The sequence below is a fragment of the Protopterus annectens genome, chromosome 4.part0, assembly GCF_019279795.1.
Source record: "Protopterus annectens isolate FY-2018-M chromosome 4.part0, PAN1.0, whole genome shotgun sequence".
Taxonomy (NCBI): domain Eukaryota; kingdom Metazoa; phylum Chordata; order Ceratodontiformes; family Protopteridae; genus Protopterus; species Protopterus annectens.
Genome location: NC_056733.1, coordinates 505,183,911 through 505,205,187, shown reverse-complemented (window position 1 = coordinate 505,205,187; position 21,277 = coordinate 505,183,911). Strand labels below are relative to the sequence as shown.

Sequence of the window (21,277 nt, the reverse complement as noted above, 5' to 3'; positions counted from 1 at the left end):
ATCAATATCTGAGATGAGAGCAGTGCTACTAATGTTGCAAGCACTTCAGAGCTTTCTTCCTCTCGGGACAATTGTGATCCACTCAGACAATATGTCGGTGGTATGGTATCTGAACAAACAGGGAGGAACCAAGTCGTATCCCCTTTGCAGAGAGGCCATTCGAGAGTGGCAGTGAGCGGTGTCTTCCCAACGTTTTCTTGTAGCAACGCACATTCCAGAGAAGTCCAACGTGATCGCCGATAGGTTGAGCAGAGCTATTCTGATGCCTCACGAGTGGTCCCTGAACAGTCAATTTGCAGAGCAGATTTTCCGCAGATGGGGCCAGCTTTGCTGTGATCTATTTGCCAGTCCCCTCAATACCAAGTGCAGCAGCTACTTCACCCTTAACCCCCCTCAGGGGGAGTCACCCAGGGACGCTCTAGTTCATGATTGGCCCTCCGGTCAACTTTATGCCTTACTGCCTGTTCCTCTGCTGACAAAGGTTATTCAGAAAGCGCAGTCCTTGAGGAGCAGATTGAGTCTGATTGCTACGCACTGGCCTCGTCAAATTTGGTTCCCCTTTCTCCATCCCTATCTCATGTATGCCCCCTGGATTCTGGACCCACAGCCAGATCTACTGACTTGTATGTCAGGGCAGTTCCATCCTTCTCTTCAGACCCTCCAGTTGACAGCCTGGCTACTCCACTTCCATCACTAGTCAGGCTTCATTTTCCTCTGGAAATGATTCATATTCATATTCTGTCTTCTTCCCATAAGCCTTCAACCAGAAAGATTTATTCCAGTAAATGGAAAAGGTTCTCCATCTGAGCTCAGGCAAGACAAATCGATCCTTATACAGCTCCAATTTCTTCAGTTCTGGAATTTCTCTTCATGCTTTTCAATCCGGGGTTAATAGCTACGACCATGCCGCTATTTCCACTTTTCACGTCGCTAATGAACCCAGTCTGATGGCCCATAGACTTTGTAAGGCATTCTTGAAAGGCACTATGGTACTTCGCCCTCCAGTCTTTGACCCAGTCATGCCTTGGGACCTAAATTTTGTGCTACAATATCTCACCTCTTCCTCCATTGAGCCTGCAGCTACTTGTGAACTGAAATTTTTGACTTGGAAAACTATCTTTTTGGTAGCCATCACTTCAGCTAGATGTGTGTCGGAGCTCCAAGCTTTGTCAATCAGATCGCCTTACTTGATTTTTCACAAGGACAGGGTTTCCCTCAGACCAAACCCTTCCTTTATGCCGAAAGTGGCTTTGGTTAGTAATCTCAACCAATCCATTGAACTGCCCGTATTTTTTCCAGAGTTTTCTAATAGGGCAGAATTTAAATTTCACCAACTGGATATTCACAGGCAGTTGCATTTTTATTTGCATAGAACGAAGGATCTTAGAAAATCGTATCAGCTATGTGTCTCTCTTTCAGAAAGTAAGATTGGGTCTCCTGTTTCCAAAGTGACCTTGTCTAGTTGTATTTCCTTCATGTATGCTTCAGGTGGGTAAGGATTTGCCATTTAAAGTGAAGGCTCATTCTACCCGGTCTATGTCTACCTCTACAACATTTCAGGCCAGGATATCTATGGATGACATTTGTGCTGCAGCTACATGGGCATCTCCTCACACCTTTATTACTCACTACAAATTGGATTTGGTATCCAGAGGCAGATCTTCCTTTGGTTCCACAGTGCTCAGGAGTATTTTCCACTGAGCAAAGGGTTCAGGTGCTGGGGATGTTGTCCCACGGGTAAGAATATAAGCGAGATTGGACTACATAAGATCAAGAAGTTATGTACTCACCATAACGTTCGATGTATGTAGTCCATCTCGCCTCGCATTCTTTCTTACCCTCCCGCCTTCCCCATCCTGGAGGACCTAGAGATTAGTTCTTGTTTCAGTACTCCTTTTATTATTGGAATGTTTTTTCCTTCTCTGTGTGTTGTGTGTATGGAGGGTGAGTGATTTGAGCTTGCATCAAACAAGATCTGGGGAAAGGGAGCAATGCAGCATGGGATACCTCTTAACCCAGCCAGTTGAAAGATTTTGAGCTAGAGTATGGCCAAGTCGGAGCTGAGGTTCGGCTCCGAACCTACGGGTAAGAATGTGAGGCGAGATGGACTACATACATCGAACGTTATGGTGAGTACATAACTTCTTGTTTTACTACTATTATAAATAAGCCACATGGAGTCTTAGGTGTTAAGAATTCAAGTTCTAACAACACTAACACAAATACTTTTGGTAATTGTATTTTGGATATGTCTGTTGATGCATTTAACATTAGGTCCATTATTACTAGAAACTGGAACATCTTATGTGGAAATAGCGAATTAATACAAGTTGTAGGTGATGGACCCAATTTTGTATATAAAAAAGTGACTGTTGAAAAAAATGTTTACAATTTGACTCCATATATAAAAGTACTCCTGACAACAGCAGATGCTGTAAGGGGATGTATAAATGTGTTTTTTGTTCATGTCGTTTTATTTTAGAGGGACCCTATATTGATTTACCCTGTTTGAACAGGACACTTTCCATTGATGGTGTGTATACAATTGCAATACTAGTGGCATGGTCTAGCTTGCTGTTTGTTCTGTGTGCAATGAATTTTATGAAGGTATGTCCACACGAACCACTTAGTAAAATAATTAAAGAGCACTGTTATTGTATTAGAACTAAGAACATCAACAATGCTCGCTCTAAACATTCCATTACATGTAGTGGTTTTAAAAAGTTTGTTTGCTGTTCTGGAACATGTAGTTAGAAATATAAGGGGGGGATCCTATAAGGACCAACTGGAACAGAGAGAGAAACTATGTGACAGCTCAAGTGAGGGGCTGACAAAAAAACTGGTATTAATTAGTGTGTGCCTTTAATTGACTGTATTCATTTTGCTAGTGCACTTTAAGTAACTGATTGTCTTATTAGATAATTAATTTGATTTGATATACAAGGGGGTGCTGGTGTGTGCATTTTATTTTATTCTGAAGTCTTTTGAGATTAAAGAGATAGTAAACTGTGTATCTGAAGTAGTTAACTTAATTTTATCTGCAACCTATAGGGTATTTGGATCCATATCGGGTCCGAGCTGGCAACTTTACAAGCATCTGCTCCGAGCTCCAAGCTCCTCCCCCTTACACATAACCCATCACCATCTCCTGCCCTCCCCAGATGTCGTTTGCTGCTTCGTGCATCAACATCGTGGTCTCTGTAACCCTGAGCCTTAGGGTTGCTGTAAGTGCCTTTTGGTATATTTTTGTATGTAGTGAGAGTTTTCTCTGTTCCCTTTCCTCCCCCTAAATGCTTGTTCGTTATTTAAAAAAAAAAAAAAAAAAAAAAAAAGTTTAGTTTTGTGATGTAGTTATAGTGTAGGCCCTTCCCTTCCCTATAGGTGTGCGTGGTCATAGTGTGTTGGGGTTTGGTAGGTGTGGCTGTGTCTAAAATGTCTGATCAGCCTAAACCTACATTCAAAAAACATGCACAGTGTCTGGCCATAAGCTTTCACTGGCAGATGGTCACACTTTGTGTGTGGTTTGCCTGGGCATTCCTCATTTATCCGTGTAGTGTGTGTGCTGGATTTAATCCGAGGGCCCTGCTTCCACACTGGACTCTTCAGCCTCTGCAACTCCTGTCCAACCCCCCTCCCCCCAGGCTGGCTGGGACTCACCCTCCCAACCCCCCAGGCTGGCTGGGACTTACCCTCCCAACTCCCCCTCCCCCCAGGCTGGCTGGCTGGGACTCCACCCTCCCAACTCCCCCTCCCCCCAGGCTGGCTGGCTGGGACTCACCTTCCCAACCTCCCCTCCCCCCAGGCTGGCTGGGACTCACCCTCCCAACCCCCTCTCCCCCCAGGCTGGCTGGGACTCACCCTCCCAACCCCCTCTCCCCCCAGGCTGGCTGGGACTCACCCTCCCAACCCCCCCTCCCCCCAGGCTGGCTGGGACTCACCCTCCCAACCCCCTCCCCAGGCTGGCTGGGACTCACCCTCCCAACCCCCTCCCCAGGCTGGCTGGGACTCACCCTCCCAACCCCCTCCCCAGGCTGGCTGGGACTCACCCTCCCAACCCCCTCCCCCAGGCTGGCTGGGACTCACCCCTCCCAACCCCCTCCCCCAGGCTGGCTGGGACTCACCCCTCCCAACCCCCTCCCCCAGGCTGGCTGGGACTCACCCTCCCAACCCCCTCCCCAGGCTGGCTGGGACTCACCCCTCCCAACCCCCTCCCCAGGCTGGCTGGGACTCACCCTCCCAACCCCCTCCCCAGGCTGGCTGGGACTCACCCTCCCAACCCCCTCCCCAGGCTGGCTGGGACTCACCCTCCCAACCCCCTCCCCAGGCTGGCTGGGACTCACCCTCCCAACCCCCTCCCCAGGCTGGCTGGGACTCACCCTCCCAACCCCCTCCCCAGGCTGGCTGGGACTCACCCTCCCAACCCCCTCCCCAGGCTGGCTGGGACTCACCCTCACAACCCCCTCCCCCAGGCTGGCTGGGACTCACCCTCCCAACCCCCTCCCCCAGGCTGGCTGGGACTCACCCTCCCAACCCCCTCCCCCAGACTGGCGGGACTCACCCTCCCAACCCCCTCCCCCAGACTGGCTGGGACTCAACCGCCCACCCCCTCCCCAGGCTGGCTGGGACTCAACCGCCCAACCCACCCCAGGCTGGCTGGGACTCACACGCCCAACCCCCTCCCCAGGCTTGGCTGGGACTCACACCCTCCCCAGGCTTGGCTGGGACTCGCCCTCCCCAGGCTTGGCTGGGACTCGCCTCCCACCCCTCCCCCAGGCTTGGCTGGGACTCCCCTCCCCAGGCTTGGCTGGGACTCGCCCTCCCACCCCCAGGCTTGGCTGGGACTCGCCCTCCACCCCCTCCAGGCTTGGCTGAGACTCGCCTCCCACCCCCTCCCCAGGCTTGGCTGGGACTCGCCCTCCCTCCCCCAGGCTTGGCGGGGACTCCCCCCCCCCCCCAGGCTTGGCTGGGACTCGCCCTCCCACCCCCCCAGGCTTGGCTGGGACTCGCCCTCCCACCCCCTCCCCAGGCTTGGCTGAGACTCACCCTCCCACCCCCTCCCCAGGCTTGGCTGGGACTCGCCCTCCACCCCCTCCCCCAGGCTTGGCTGAGACTCGCCTCCCACCCCTCCCCAGGCTTGGCTGGGACTCACCCTCCCACCCCCTCCCCAGGCTTGGCTGGGACTCGCCTCCCACCCCCTCCCCAGGCTTGGCTGGGACTCGCCCTCCACCCCTCCCCCAGGCTTGGCTGGGACTCGCCCTCCACCCCTCCCCCAGGCTTGGCTGGGACTCGCCTCCACCCCCTCCCCAGGCTTGGCTGGGACTCGCCCTCCACCCCTCCCCAGGCTTGGCTGGGACTCACCCTCCCACCTCCCTCCCCCAGGCTTGGCTGGGACTCACCCCCTCCCCCAGGCTGGCTGGGACTCACCCTCCTACCCCCCTCCCCCCAGGCTGGCTGGGACTCACCCTCCCGCTAGACCTGCTGAAGGGGATGCCAAAGGGATAGACAAGAAAAAAGATACAGACAGGAGAGACAGAAAAAAGAAAGGGGATAGGCCCCATAAATGGTCTCTAGATCAGGAGTCCTTCCCTAGCCCACCTTCCAAGGTATCGAGACCTCTCTCTCCTCGGCTCCACTCTGAGGCCTTCATCCAGATCTTCTCAGTGACCAGCCAGATCCGAGTCAGTCGCTACCTCGTGCTCGACTGAGTCTCTGTGAAATGGATATGGACAGGATGGTGAAGAGATTTATTCAGACCAGGCCCTTCTCCCTCTGGAGGGCGGACCTGCATGCCCTTCTTTCATCTGATTTCTCCTTCCCCGATCTGGCCTGTGGTTTTGGGGTTTATGGATCAGAGGATCATCAGAGCTGGGGATTCTGTGCCGATGGCTCCTCCAACCTCGACTCTGGCAATTAACTTGAGTTCGTTGGATCTGACCAGCTCTCGGGGCAGAAGACGGGGAGTCTGACCCAAGGGGATGGAGGTGTCTTCGGCTCCGACTTTGTCAGATCCGAGCCGTTCCTTTGGAGCTCCGACTTCCCTAACCTCGGCCCAGATCCTCACTGCGTACCCGGGGAGAGCTTCCTCCTTGTTGGGTGCTAAGGAGGTGTGCTCTCCATCGGCGTTCATGGTGGAGAGGGTTCTCTCCCAAGGATCGAGACCCCAGCCTATTTCCTTGGATTCCTTGGATTCCACCCAGACTCCCTCTGATTCGGTTACGACTCCCTTCAGCTTGCCTGAAGGAACCCCCCAAGGCTCACGAGCCCTCTTCAGAGAGTTCCATCAGAGGGTCCTCGTAAGCACATGTGCAAAAGGAGGCACCTGGACTCCGCTGAATCTTTGACAGAAGACCCTGATTTAGATGGAGAAGGTTCCCCAGGTCACCTCCCGAGGATGTCTCCTTTGGAGACATCATTGAGGTCCTCCGCCAGAGGGGAGGTTGGTCAGCTCCAAAACCTTCTACAGATGAATCAGTGTTCCTGGAGGCTTTTGGCACGGGCCCATCTTACGTCCTGGGTGTCCCCACCGGTGGATACCCTGGTGGATCTTACCATGTGGGCATGGAAGGCCCCTGACACTATAGAGCCAATACCTATATGCCTGAACAAGAGCCTTTCTCCACCTTCGGACAGACAGGCCTGGTATAAGGGATCCCCCATGGATGCTATGGTGGTTGCAGCAGCCACCAAGAGGGACCTGGCTCAGGAAAGTTCCTTGGTCCACCCTCCAGACAAGGAGTCCAGGACAGTGGATCGATTTGGGAAGCTAGTATATTCTTCAGTGACGTTTTCCATCTGAGCGCTGAACTATTTGGCACACGTTATATGACTGCAGCGAGACCTAGTCTCGGAGTTAGCCGAGTCACCCCCAGAGTCTGTGTCGCATGAGGACAAGCATCTGTTCTCCGTGAAAATGTCGAGACTGAAGTCAGTATCAAACACGTCCATGCACCTCCTTTCCCACGCTACTGAAGGAGCAGCTAGGGTGGCTGGGACCGGCTTAGCCATGAGGCGACACGGTTGGCTCAGACTTTGTCAATTTGCGGATCCCCCTTCAAGGCATCTTTCACAAATGCTCCCCTCGATGGTTACTCTCTTTTTGGAAGACTGTATGTGACAACCTTGTCCAGAGTGAAAGACGGGAAGACATTGTCTGCCTTCAGAATCCGCTTCTCTAGTCCTCAAAGATCCTTTTCCAGGAATCAGAGAGGGCAACAGAAAATGTGGTTCCGGAAATCACAATTTTCCCGGGACTCTCAGGACAACTCATCCCATAGAGGCAGAGGTGGACATGACGGACGCCATCCCAGAGGCAGAGGGGGTCCGGGGGACTTTGGGTCTAGGGAGCCCTTTTTGGACAGGCCCGTGCAGCAGTCCTGAGGGGTTGCCCAACTGTCCTACTCTGGAGGCAGTTGGGGGGGGGGGATTATCATTGCACCCAATGGCGTGGGAGTCAATATCTGCAGATAGTTGGGTGCTTCATATAATATCCAGAGGCTACAACATCCCGTTTGTTGCCCCTCCTATCCAACCAAAGCGCCTCCCAGATGTCCCACCCGCTCAAAGGGAGACGGCAGTGCTAGAAATTTCCAAGCTGCTTCACAAATGAGCCATCAAACTACCCCCCCCCCCCCAATCAGTCCGGGTCAGGTACTTACTCCAGGTTCTTTTTAGTGCCAAAAAAGACTGGGGGCCTCATACCCATTTTGGACCTGTCAACCTTAAACCTGGCTGTCGTCAAACAAATTCCAGATGGTCACCCTGCAGTCCATTCTACCATATCAAGATCCACAGAAGCTCCCAGAGATTCCTTCACTTCCGTCTGGGAGGCAGTCATTTCCAGTTCAGAGCCCTACCCTTCGGTCTCACCACAGCCCCCAGGGTGTTTACCAAGGTAATGGCAGTAGAAGCGGTTCATTTGAGGCTTCAGGGGATTCAGGTATTCCCTTACCTAGACGATTGGCTCCTTGCTGCTTCCACCAAGTGTTTTCTTTGCCAAGCCAGAGACTCCTTCCTTCATCTTGCAGACCTGCTAGGGATTACTATCAATGTTTCCAATTCCCTCTTGGACCCAGTACAGATCTTGGACTTTATCGAGGAATGGCTGGACACCTTTCGACTGAGTCTTTCTAACTCCAGACAGGGTCCAGAGTCTACGGGCTCATGTCGATAATTCTTGGCCCCAGGTTACCAAAGATGGGCAACATTCTCAGAGCCCTGGGCTCTATCGCTGCAGCAGTCTCTATCCTCCCCTGTGCGAGTCTTCACATGTGGGTTTTTCAATGGACTGCAGCCATACAGTGGTCTTGGCTAGATTTCCCCATGGAATATCCAATTCAAATCAGCAAAGCCTGCAGGGCGTCACTCCTCTGGTGGCTTCAATCCCCGGAGATTGCAGCGGGACTCCCATTCATTTCACCCACAGCCCAAGCCACAGTGACCACAGACTCCTCCCAGCTCTGGGGGGTGGGCATTATCTGTGGTGGACGTTCCAAGGCTCATGGTCCCAGATAGAGACCAGATTGCACATCAGTGTTCTGGAGATGAGAGCAGTGCTTTTAGCGTTGCAAGCCTTCCACACTGTTCTTCCTTTGGGGGGGACTATTGCATTTCAATCAGACATGTCAGTTGTGTGGTATATCAACAAACAGAGAGGAATCAGATCTTACCCTCTGTGTCACGAGGCCATAGGATTGTGGGAGTGGGCGATCTCCACCAATCGGTTTCTGGTTGCAACGCACATCCTGGGACTCTCCAACATTTTAGCAGACAGATTGAATCGGACTATTCTAATGCCATGCGAGTGATTTCTGAAACATTCGATAGCGGAGGAGATATTTCTTGCGTGGGGACAGCCTTGCTGTGATCTCTTCGCATCTCCTTCCAACGCGAAGTGCAACAAGTTCTTAGCTCTGATTCCCTCACCAGGGGACCCCTCCAGAGACGCTCTAGTCCATGCTTGGCCTCCCGAGTTTATGCTTATCTCCCGTTACCACTCATTCAAAAAGTTTCTTTAGAAAGCTTGTCGACTGAGGTGCAAAGTGATCCTCATTGCCCCATTCTGGCCTCGTCAAGTGTGGTTCCCCTTCCTTTGGTCTCATGTTCTAGCTCCTCCTTGGATTCTGGATCCCTGCCCGGATCTCATTTCTCATCCCTCGGGCACCTGTCCGCACAACCTGGACAGCCTCAAGCTGACAGCTTGGTTGCTCCAGTTCCCCGATTGCCAGGACTCTCGGTCTTTCATCTTCAATGAAAACTATTCTGGTGGCATCTCATAAGGCTTCCACTTGGAAGATTCACCGCAGTAAATGGAAACGATTCTCTATTTGGGCTTCTCAGAGAAACCTGGATCCTTTTACAGCCCCTGTCTCTGCAGTGTTGGATTTCTTAGCCAGCATTTTCAGCAAGGGGCTAGTTCCTCCACTGTGAAGGTGCAACTGGCAGCTATTTCGAATTTCCACATTGGCAAAAATATGAATACCCTGGCTTCTTGTAGACTCTGTACGTTTTTTTTTAAAGGCACCTTTCTTTTGCATCCTCCAATTAAGGACACTGTTCCTCCTTGGGACCTTACCTTTGTTCTTCAGGCTTTAGTTGCTCCCCATTTTGAACCTGCAGCATCAGTAGATTTGAGGTTCTTATCCTGGAAGACAGCCCTTCCTAGTAGCATTACGTCAGCTAGAAGAGTTTCTGAGCTTCAGGCTTTGTCTGCCTTGCCCCCTTACTTGATCTTCCTGAAGGACAGGTTTTCTCTCCTTACAAACCCTTCTTTCTTACCAAAAGTGGCTTCTGAATCAAACATTAATCAAACAATTAACCTGCCTGTTTTCTTTCCAAATTTTCAGAACAAGGTTGTATATAAACTGCATTTGCTAGATGTTCATAGACAACTTCGTTTTTATTTACACAGAACCAAAGCCCTTCCGTAAGTCTGACCATTTTGTGTCTTTTTCTGAGCCCTTTTTGGGTAAAGCCATCTCCAAAGTTTCCTTAGCATTCCATAGATGGATTGCACTATGTATTTTCCAAATTTATAAAGACAAAGGTTTGTCTCCACCTGGTCCTGTTAAAGCTCATTCTACCAGATCTATGGCAACTTCTGCTGTCTTTTGGTTTAGGGTCTCATTGGATGACATTTGTGTGGCAGCAGCTTGGACAAAGTCACATACCTTCATTTCTCATTATAAGTTGGATTTGATCTCCAGAGGGAGAGCATCCTTCGGCACTGCGGTGCTCAGGAATATCCTTCCATGAGGGCCTCCCAGGAGTTTGAGTAGCTGGGGACTCTGTCCCACAGGTTGCAGATAAAATGAAGTTAATACTTCAGATAAGGAAGTTATGTACTCGCTATAACATTCCATCCGAGTAGTTATACTTCATTTTTCTGCAACCTTCCCACCCTCCTTCCCCTGAACCTTCTCATGAGATTTTCATGTATGGTTTATGCTAAGTTGAGTTGCGGCAAACTCGATCTGAGGGAAGGCAGGAGATGGTTATGGGTAAGGGGGAGGAGCTTGGAGCTCAGAGCAGATGCTTGTAAATTTGCTGGCTTGGATCCGATATGGATCCCAAATACCCCACAGGTTGCAGAAAAATGAAGTGTAATTACTCAGATGGAACGTTATGGTGAGTAAATAACTTCATTTTTTCACTATTGCTGGTGGTTTCCTTCATTGTTCGGTCAGACTGGTGGTTTGGTTTTTATTGGTTTTTGCTGGTGCTTCATCCTTGGGACTGTTTTTTCTATTAACAGAACATTGACAATCCAGAGGGAAGCAGAGTGTAAAAATACCATTGTTGTTGGTGAGTGTTGATACAGAGCAAGCATTTGTCAGAGTAAGCTGGGACTGAGCAGGGCAATGGAAGCATTTGCATTTCCTGAAAACATTTTAAGACTGATTAGGAGGATATGCGAGGGATTGGAAGTAAACATTAAAGTGAGTGGGGTCCTCTCTGATAATTTCTTCTTGAGCAGAGCCATCTTTCCACTTTATTTGCATTATATTTAGAACCACTGGCAAAGAAAATAAGGGACTCGAATTCAAGGATATAATTGGTATGCTAGTCAAGAAAAGATGTCTCTGTTTGTAGATATGATTTTATACCTGACAAAAGTAGAGAGAGACATTACAGTGTTGTGGAACATTTTGAGACAGTTTTATATCTTTTCGGGATACAAAATTAAAGAAGCTAAAACAAAGGCTATAGCAGTAAAATATGTACCCTCACATGAATTGGTTCAGCAGTATCCATTTTTATGGGGACATGATAAAATTAAGTATTTAGGAGTATGGATTAAACGTTATTCTGTTGTGGCAAATGAGGATATGTGGAAAGAGACTAAAAAAAGATAATACAAAAAACTGAGAAAATGGGCACTTTGTTATATGGAGATGGATAGTAGGGTACAAGCAATTAAAATGTTAAGTCCTGTTAGTCTTGTACACTGGCCCGGCATATTTTTATCAACCAGAGAAGTTGTGGATAGCAATTAATAAAGAGCTGAAGGACTTTATCTGGGACGGAACTGCAAGAGTCAAGTGGGATAAGCTAATTCTTCCAGTAGAACAGGGCGGATTGGGATTGCCTGATTTGAAAGGGTATTTCACAGCTGCACAGTTAAGGCTCCTGTACATAGCATAAGCAGAAAACTACAATTCAAAGTGGAAAGGGATGATGATGATTATGAAACGGGGGAAGTTAAAGAAGTAGAGACTGGGATTTTGGATGCAGGCCTTTAAGAACAACAATAATCATACAGAATATATCATCCATAAAGTAGCAGAAAGTTTCCTAAGAACTAAGCCAGCATGAGAATTGGAGAAATTATATTCTGGCAATAGGAATGACTGCGATTAGGGATATAGACAAGTAGGCAAAAGGGGGCTGGAATTTATTGGAGAAAACTGACAAAGGAACCAAGATGGAGAGCAAATAACTAGAGAGTAAAAGATGATAGAATGGGAGGATGCTAAGAATTTATTTGGATTGCAAGATAGAGATTGCCTTCTCTGTCAAAGATTGATATCTGAGTATAGGCAAAGTTAAAGAAATAGGGGGGCCCTAAACAAAAGACCAGCACTGGTAGAGTTTTTAGTATATTTAGAAAAGAAGCTGCCATTAAAAAAGGAATAATTAGTAGAGCATGTAAAATATTGCATGAAAATTATAAGAATCTATCAGAGGAGGTTAGAAAAGGTTGTGGTGAGAGATTGGATAAGCAATTCACAAAGAAACAGTGGTAGGATATATGTATGTCTCTGAAGTATGCAACAAAATGAAGAACATTTAGGATTTTTGCTTGGAAATGTTTACATAGATATTTTTATACCCCAGGTAGAGTCCAGAAAATTTTTCTTCAGGTAGACAGCAAATATTGGTGTGATAGGGAAGAAAGATAATTGGGAACAGATTTTCTGTGAGTGGCGGACTTTAAAGATTCAATGTGGGATGCACTGTCGGAGATGCTGGGTGGGCAGATTGGTGTGACGAGGGAGATGATCTTTCTGAGCTATGATACAAAATCAGAATTGCCTAGACTTGGTAAGACCTTGCTGCTTCTAATTATGGTGGCTGCCAAAAAGCAATTACTAGAAAATGGAAATCAAAATCTAAACCAACTGTCCAAGTAATGAATATAGCAACAGAGGTAAAACAACCAGGACTGAGATCTTTAGAAAAGGATAGGGACAATACATACAGGAGAAGAATGAGGTTTAAAAGAAGGCAGGACTTGATGAGCTATGTAATGTTTGACTGAAAATGATTGGGTAGATTATAAGTCATGTATAATGTTTGCAACTGGGAGTGTTTCAGTATGTTTTTTGTTGTAAAATGCTTGCAACTAGAATTGTCAGTGTTGTTTTTCATTTGTATAAATGTGTGATTGCCTATGTCATTAGTGATGGGTTAATAAATGTTTCTTTAAAAAAAAGGCAGCAATTGAATAATTTATATAATGTTGCTTAGGTTATGTAACCATGAATGTGAGGCATATAATGTTTGTAAACTTGAACTTAATACAGTTTGGTTACTTTTATTTTAATGTAAATTTGCCTGTGTCACAAGTGCTAATCCAATAAAAGTGTTCAAAAATAAGCAAAATACTTGAGTATAATTTGTTTGCTGAAGCTGTGCTGCATTTCATTTTTGTGATTTCATCTTTTCATAATGAAGTGCATGTCAATTACCCTTTTTAATTTTTGTGTACTTTTCTGCAGCCTTCTACTGTATGGTCTGTTCCCTCTTGAGTATTACTGTTTCATTCACAGTCCAGCTGAATTTTGACCATCAAATGTTCTCTCTGTCATTTTTGGCTTGAAAGTTTGGCTTACCACTTCCATTTTGAAGCCACTTTCTTGGTAGGGGTGAGGCAACCCTGAGGAAAAAATTCACTGTTTATAACCTTTAGAGTACTGGTGGGAGGAAAAATGGAGCAAGGTCATCCTGTACACTGAAGTGCGTAAGCCCATAACTGGCTGCGGGCAATTTTGAAAGTTGCAGCATCCCTGTAGGTGATTTTTCCTGACCACCTACATCTCTCTGTTAGATCAAACCCTTGGCAGGCTGCATCCTTGGTTAATTCAGCCCTGCACCTACTACCTGTTCATCTAGTAGGTGGCTTACAAGAGAGTACAGTATTAAAATCTCCCTTCCTTCCAGTGTGGGGGAACAGAAATTGGCTGCTGATATCCAGTCTTCTTCAGCTGGTTTCACTTGCCCATAGATCTGCAAAATGAGCACAATTTGAAGGGTTTGTAGTCAGGGCTTTGTTCTTCTGGTGCACTAAGCAATCCATTCAGGTACTCTGCATAGTACTGCACAGGATCGTGATCTGCATAAAAGAAGACATTGTGTATTTCTGTCCATTGTAATATGCATGATAATTTAAAACTACACCCAGATTTTTTTTTGCCAATTTTATTTTATTTTGAGAAGGTATGTGGACTGGACCACAGGAGCCTTTTGAGGCAAACTTTGAATGTAAGTGCTTAAACTAACAATGCAAAGCTTTATTATTCTTTCCTTCTGTGTTTTTCCCATTCATTGTCATTTAAAATCAGTAGTATGAACACACCTGACCAGTTGCTTACTTATTTTACTTTATTTTTAGGAAGACTAAGGTAAAGAAAGTATGTAAGGAGTTGAAAGAAGTGGCACAAGAAGATGGAATGCAGAAGGCATGTTACCTCTACATGACATTGACCCTTTGTTCACATGCAGGATGCTTAAATCGGAACCATCCCTTTCATTTGACTGTCTTTCTGGATTCGTGCAAATTTCTGTGAGATAAAGTCATGAAAAATCATGTTTGCAGTTGGTACTTGAGCCACCACATCTTGCTGCATTATTATTCACCAGAATGTCTACTTTACACAATGAAATTTCAATTTCTAGTGATTTACTTATGCAAGTGAACATTGCATTTGATATAAAAAAATGACAATTAGTCCTGTGATCATGATTGCATTAGTACAGTTTGAAGCAGACATAATTATTGGGTTCTCTGAACTTGATAGTAGTACAGTTTGAAACAGAAACTGTGTATTTATTGGTTACTTGGAGATATCACTGAAAAGAAGGGGATAATCATACCCTTGTTCATATTACACATTGGTAGTTTGTTACATACCTTTAGTAAATATGCTTACAGTGGCCACCGTTATGCTAAGTTTTCATGTATTTTTGTTAGCTGTAACAGGATTTTTTTGTGCATTAGTATAGCTGGGTTAGATTGCACATTAGGACATGCAGTTGCCAGTAATTTATATGCAGGGGTTTAATTTAACAGTTAATATGTGCAAAAAGCAGTTACAGGCTGCCATTGTGTATGCCACTGCCTCTCTTTCTGCCTTGTTTGCATCCTGAAGTATTATTTTATTTCTTGCTTGCTTGATTTTGAAAGACAGAGGTTTTTCTTTGCCCAGTATTTCTTAAACCTTTTAAGACTTGTTCTATAAGTATTCATTGTCAGTGAAACAGCAGAATATGATGCTTGTGATTATGAAGAATGTTAACTACCATGTGAGATGCAGGCCACTATATAGCCATATTAAGTGCAAGTCTGTGTCAATCTTCTTAAGGTCTTTAGTAGAACTTGTTGCCAAATTTGCATTGCTCTACAATAGTACTTGAAAAAGACCCAGAAGATACCCCAAGAATGTTCTGTTTCTTTAAAGGGCAGATTACAGACAAAGGTTGTTGCCATGCCTTTGTGATGCTTAAAATTACAACATTCATTAATAATTTTCCTAAGTGCCTTTCTTGCTCTCATCCCTCTTTGGGAGGGAAGAGTAATCCATTACCTCCCAGTGTCACAATATTCAGCAAAATGCCCTTTTACTCAGAACAGAGGACATAATGAATGTAGAAAGTCTGGCCTGGCATTTGTTTACACATTTCTACCAGCTGTGAGGAGTGCTGAACCTCAGGAGTCTGGAGAGGGCTGTCCATTATCTTGCTGCATATTTTTCTGTTGTGATCTTTCCAGATAAATGATGCAGTGTTTATTATGTAAAAATCAAGTCTCCTAGGCAAACATGAATGTTTTGAAAGGACACGATAATGATGTAATGCTGCCCATCACTGTGCTCATCTGAACTAAATTCAGCCCCCTTTTTTGTCTTTTGGTACTATTTTTTGTAATGTAGCAGTTCTGAGCCACTAATAATCCTGATGTGGGCATAGTGAACAAGGTAGCCACTTGCACAAAAGCTGAGTAAGGGTACAGATAGTTTTCTGGGCATTTTAGGGGTGCAAGAAGTGAATGTCCCTTAGGATTGTCTTATCTTACAAAGGTTTGACATGCTTTCACAATGTATTTCAACCTAGTAATTTTGGTTGGCAATGCAGTTGGATATTCTTGGAAAACTGAGCATGCTAGCAAGCTGAAAGACTGTGTTTGTTCCAGCACTTTTAGTATCCACCTCTACATTGCCTGACATGGCTGGTGAAAAAGAAACGACCACCCCAGTTGTCATTTAATGTTTGTCTTCATCAGCCTTGATATGCAGCTTTTTCAGGGGTGAGCTTGTACATATTTGAAGAAAGAAGAGGAGTGAATCTTAAAGTTGATGATAGAGCTTGTAGGAGGTACGAGACTCAGAGTTGGCTTGCAGAATTGAAGAACGATTGCATATAGCATGCGGACTGGCAGTGCAATATTTCTGTCAGCAGTTTTAAGATGAGGCTTTTCTAATGTCCTAGTATGTAGTTTTAGTGAGGAATTTAAGTAAAGCTATGGCTTGTCGTCTTGCTTCATGCAGTACTGTATAGTATTTTGAATCACTGAACAAATCTGTACATTTTTGTCCTATTAGTAAACCAGCAAAAGTGAAAAATATTAAAATGTTTGCCTACAGTTCTTTAAGGCTGGGAATATATTTTCAGATTTATTTTTTTTAATCCTGTATTTAGGATGTGTTTAATGATTTAAGATCCAGACCTTAAGCCAAAAATGTCTATATATTACTGTAACAGTTTAAGTATTCATTGTATTAATGAATTGTTCTGGAAAACACTTCACACAGTATGGAGTTTTTTCCCAGCTCTGTTGACATAGGCTTCTGCTTATTGCTGTGCAGTTTTATTTTGCAGCTTATAGGTGTTGCAAGCTAAAGCAGTTTGGCTCATATTGTAGCTTTTTCAGGTTTGATTATTTTGTTGACAGTTGAACCAGTATGGCTCCAGACTTTAAAATATGCTGATATAACATGGGGAGGTGCTATTTTCATTGTCCCGGTCTTCACAGTTTGGATATGCAAGTCAGTCAAGTTGGTGTACTGCTTTGCTTCAAAACACAGAATGCCTGAGCAGTATTTGAGCCAGAGCTGTAGAGAAGCCCAGGACTGGCTGCTGCGTTGTCTGTGCAGGCACTGTGCCTCCCTCAATGCTGCTAGTAAGATTGGTTTCAACCAAGCTACTGGTAATATCCCAGCTGCTAGCCACTGAGGGTTTTTTTCTTCCATATAATTCAGTGGTAAAATTTCATAAGGGTGATGGTTGAGCACAAAAACCTTTCTAAATTTTCTTGTTTATTGTTAAAGTAGAAGAATCAAGTATAGTATTATTTTATGGCAAAGGATTTATGTGATGTGTATACTGAGAGTTCCTACATTTTTAAAGTCTGTGTCCCTATTAAAAAGCTTGTGTATATATTTTTATGGATTTGTTCTTTTGGTCAAATTTACCAGTTTGTTGACTGCAAATGCATCTGGACATTTCAGTCAACCTATAGGCAAATTGAGCAGGAGCAGTGTTTGTTTGCATGATTGCAGAACAGTGGAGAGATGGATTTTTTCCATCTTCTGCACTGCATTTCAGTGTGGGGGTTGTGTTAATTCTTAGGAGTGTGGGACGTGCTGTTTCTTGAAGTTGCATGTTGAATTCTCCAGTCTAGTATGAGATTAAAATGAATCGATTGGTCAGAACTTGATTGCTCCTATAGATGTGCCATATGATCGTATTTGTGCACATGCCCCCCCCCCCCCCCTAAAAATAGATAACTCTGCTTTATGGTAAGTTTTGCTGGCATTACAAGGCCTCTCTGGAACATTTTGTACAATTGTTTCCCAACTTTATTTGCTTTAAATAAATTTAAATGGATTGTAATGTAGCCAGGTGAAAATATGTTTTACTTTTTTCATTGCTTATAATTTCTGAACTTGCTTTACAAGCAACCCTATTTTACTTTCACTTTGAAAACCATATATCTGTAGTTATGGTTCCAGCATATTCAAATGTAATACAAAAAGGAAAGTGGCAAGTAAAAGGCAATAAAGTTATTGAAGAAACAACACTCAGTCATAGAAAACGGTTTTGGTTACAAGTTCGAGGACGGTAAGTGCACTCCTTGTAATAATTTATGCGATTATAGTCAATTATGTACCAAACAACGTATAGTTGCTGCATGTCAGCATACCACCTTTTCTGTGGTAAAATGATCTGGGAGTTGATGAGTAGTGAGGCATGAGGTTTATATAGGCTTGTCCTAGCAAAAAAAAAAAAAAAACTTGAAATATGTAACAGCGCCTTTCAAAGTCTGTTGCTTTTTGATTTTGTGCTAATACACTTAGAGTTGCAGGACCCTTGACCTTAAAGAAGGGCAGTGAAAGAGAATGAAATTTTAAAACCTTGAGTTGCGCAACAGGATTGGTCTTTAGAGACCTGAAGTTGCTTCTGCAGAGTTTACTAAACAGATGCCTTTATTATTGACACAACTGATTCTGAATCTTTTTAACTTTTCTTATCTTTTATAAACGTGCTGGAAGTAAAATTCAGTGTACTTAAACATGTAGATTTTTTTCCAGGAAAACACAAGTGTTTGTGAGTTTCATTTTGTCTGTATTTTGTGGAGTGTGAACCTGAAAATGGTATTTCTGTGAAAGAAAGGGATTCTTTTCTGAATTAATGCCTCTGGATTTTTTGTTAATATGACATATTGTTTAAAGAACTGCAGCTATTAACTTTTCTGGAGAATTTTGTAATTTTTGTTTGCTTAAGGTTACCTTTTTATGAGAATTCATATGCTCTTTGGTTGTAGTTTTCATTCCGGATGCCATTTCTAAGTGGTGTTGAGAAATTAGGCTGGCTCAGAACAGTGTGCCACATTCCACATCTCTTTACACTTCCAGCAGACAAATTTGAGAATTGCTAGACCCAATACTGGGCTGCAGAAACATCCCAAAAGAGTTTATGGTTTTAACAGTATGTCAATTAAAGTTTTAGTGTTCCTTGGTAAATTACCAAAGTGATGCATGCAGTTCATTTGCTTGGCCTGGGAGGCAAGTTTAGGTGATACAGTTTATAAGACATTTAAAATATTGGTCATGTTTACCAGAATTGATCAGCACTTGAACAGAGATGTTATGATACGGACTCTTTTTCTGTGTTTTTAAACTTTGTACTTTCTGTGATTGTGCATAGACAGGCTTGGCATAAACATCATATGCAGAAATATGGTTAACATCTTGAAAAGTTGCTGGCCTCATACGATCATTGTTCTGCTGAGGGAAGCACAGTCCTATCAATAATTTTGTGGTGTTTATTACCTTTAGTTTAAAGTAAAAATAGATTATTTCTACAATCTTACTAGATGCTGTTTGTGTATGCCTGCTTGGACTGATACCATCATGCCTAGTATGTTGATGAAGTGATGTGAGGTGGGGGCACATGTTTGCCATTGATATGTAGCACATTATGCCCAGACATGAGGGTGAAGAGGGTAAAAACACAAATTCAGAGTGAGAGTACTCTTAAAATGATGAATATTTAATTAGTAAATGATTATATGCACCTTCGTTCATTGAATGTTAACATTATCCAAGTGCCCTTTGTTTGACTTTGCATTTGCTGCTGGAGCCCCCCCATAGCTATGACTGGTTAAAACATTTTGGAAGTGTGTGTGTGTGTATCAACAGAAGTGACCTTCCCATTTCCACTGCTGACAAAGTACCCATACTCTTAAAAGAGGAGAAACCATCTCACAGTGGGAAGAGGGAACTGCATTTTTTCAGTTGAGACAGTGTGTTCTCAGACAAGTGGCTGAAGATAACCTGCACTGATGGTATGGAGGGTAAATTCCTGACTGTGGCCCATGTGACCCGACTTGAAATGGTGGCTTGGATGGTTGGCAACAGACAGGATAGGTTTGCAGTTGCTCCTAGTGGTATCCAGGGATTCTCACAGGTATTGTCTGAGTCGCACGTTTTGAGATATGGATGATACACCAGACTAGCCTGCCTGCCTTCCTTAGAACAGGATGAGTGTGGGCATGACCACTTAGTGCCAAAGCTCATGTCTTCATATTAAAATATTAACATACACATACAGGATTTAAATACACAAATATGACACCATTCACATTCCACACAGCATGCACTAATTTAAAATTAAAAGTAGTTCCTACAAACGCATACATAATCAATTCAAGCTTTTCTAATACTCATTATTCAGACTTTTGTTTTTGTCGTCTTTCGGCTTTTCCCGGTTAGGGGTCGCCACAGCAGAACTCCGGTCTGCTAATGATTGGCAGTGGATTTTTACGTGCCGAGTTGCCAGCCCTGACGCTCAACCTTCAACTAAGACATGCCCATTCATATGTCTCCACACAGAAGACGCTCTAGCTGAAAATCGAACAGGACAACGTCTTACTGTGAGGCGACAACGCTACCGCAGCATTTTGTTTTTAAATGACTGAATACATGATATTTATATATAACAACTGCTGTTTAATTTAATAAGCCTCTGTGTCAGAACAAAGCATTGGTTCTAATACATAGCTTAGACTTTAATACAGAAGAACCACCTGCACATATTTCTGAATGGGTTTTGCAACAGTTTTCACAGTTTTTGTTTCCAACATCCTCAAAATGTTTCTGGAGAATAATCTTAAATTTTCTACTTGTTTGATCTACTTGCATATGGATTTACCTAAAAATAGTTGAAGCAATCAAACTACATTGCTAATGTTAACACATTAACATTGTCAAAAAAGTTGACATGCTTTTGCACATGCTCAGAGGAATAACCGCAGAGCAAGCAAATTTTAAAATGTAATTTTTGCAGGAGGGCCAAGCCTCCCTGCACTCCCATGTTGGGGGCTGCACCCCTTGCTAATTAGTGTATTTATGTATGTATATATATATATATATATATATATATATATATATATATAGATTCAGTTAATAATCTCGAAATACTAAAATGCCGAATTTTAGTAGCTCGAGACCATAAAGCCGAAAGCCCAAATAACTCACACCCACAACCGCGATAATCAAAATCACGATCATTCACGTACAGACACCACCACACAAACAAGCAGACATACACCTACTTTTTGACACTAAACAAACAAAACAACACACACAAACAACATAAACAAGCACACCTACCTTACCTATAAGCAGGGGGGCAAGCAACCCTGCGCCCCCCCCACCCCCGCTATTTATATATACTAACTCCGAGGTCGCACTAAAAACACAAAACTCACCACTACACACACTCACACACATTGAAATCCCTACCCAGTACTCTTACAACACCACCATTTACCTGAATCCCCAGCTAAACCACAAACTGCAACACACGTCAAGAATACAACAACACAAAGGTGGATTCGACATTTCCACATTCGATATTATGCAGTTTCGTGTAACTGCACTTTCGACTTTATAGTCTCGAAATACTAAAATGCAATATTTTGGTAATTTGAGATTACAAAGTGAAACCATATATATATATATATATATATATATATATATATATATATATATGGATTCAC

General features: G+C 44.3%; 1 protein-coding gene across 1 annotated transcript in view; it reads left to right on the top strand.

Annotated features, from left to right (window-relative positions):
* Window positions 1-17,990, top strand: part of PTPN11 (protein tyrosine phosphatase non-receptor type 11) — an 811,421-nt gene extending 793,431 nt beyond the window's left edge. Inside the window, exon 12 of the mRNA XM_044069754.1 lies at window positions 14,111-17,990. The gene's annotated coding sequence lies outside the window, so the exon portion shown is untranslated. The remainder of the gene's footprint in view (window positions 1-14,110) is intronic.
* The last annotated feature ends 3,287 nt before the right edge of the window (window positions 17,991-21,277 follow it).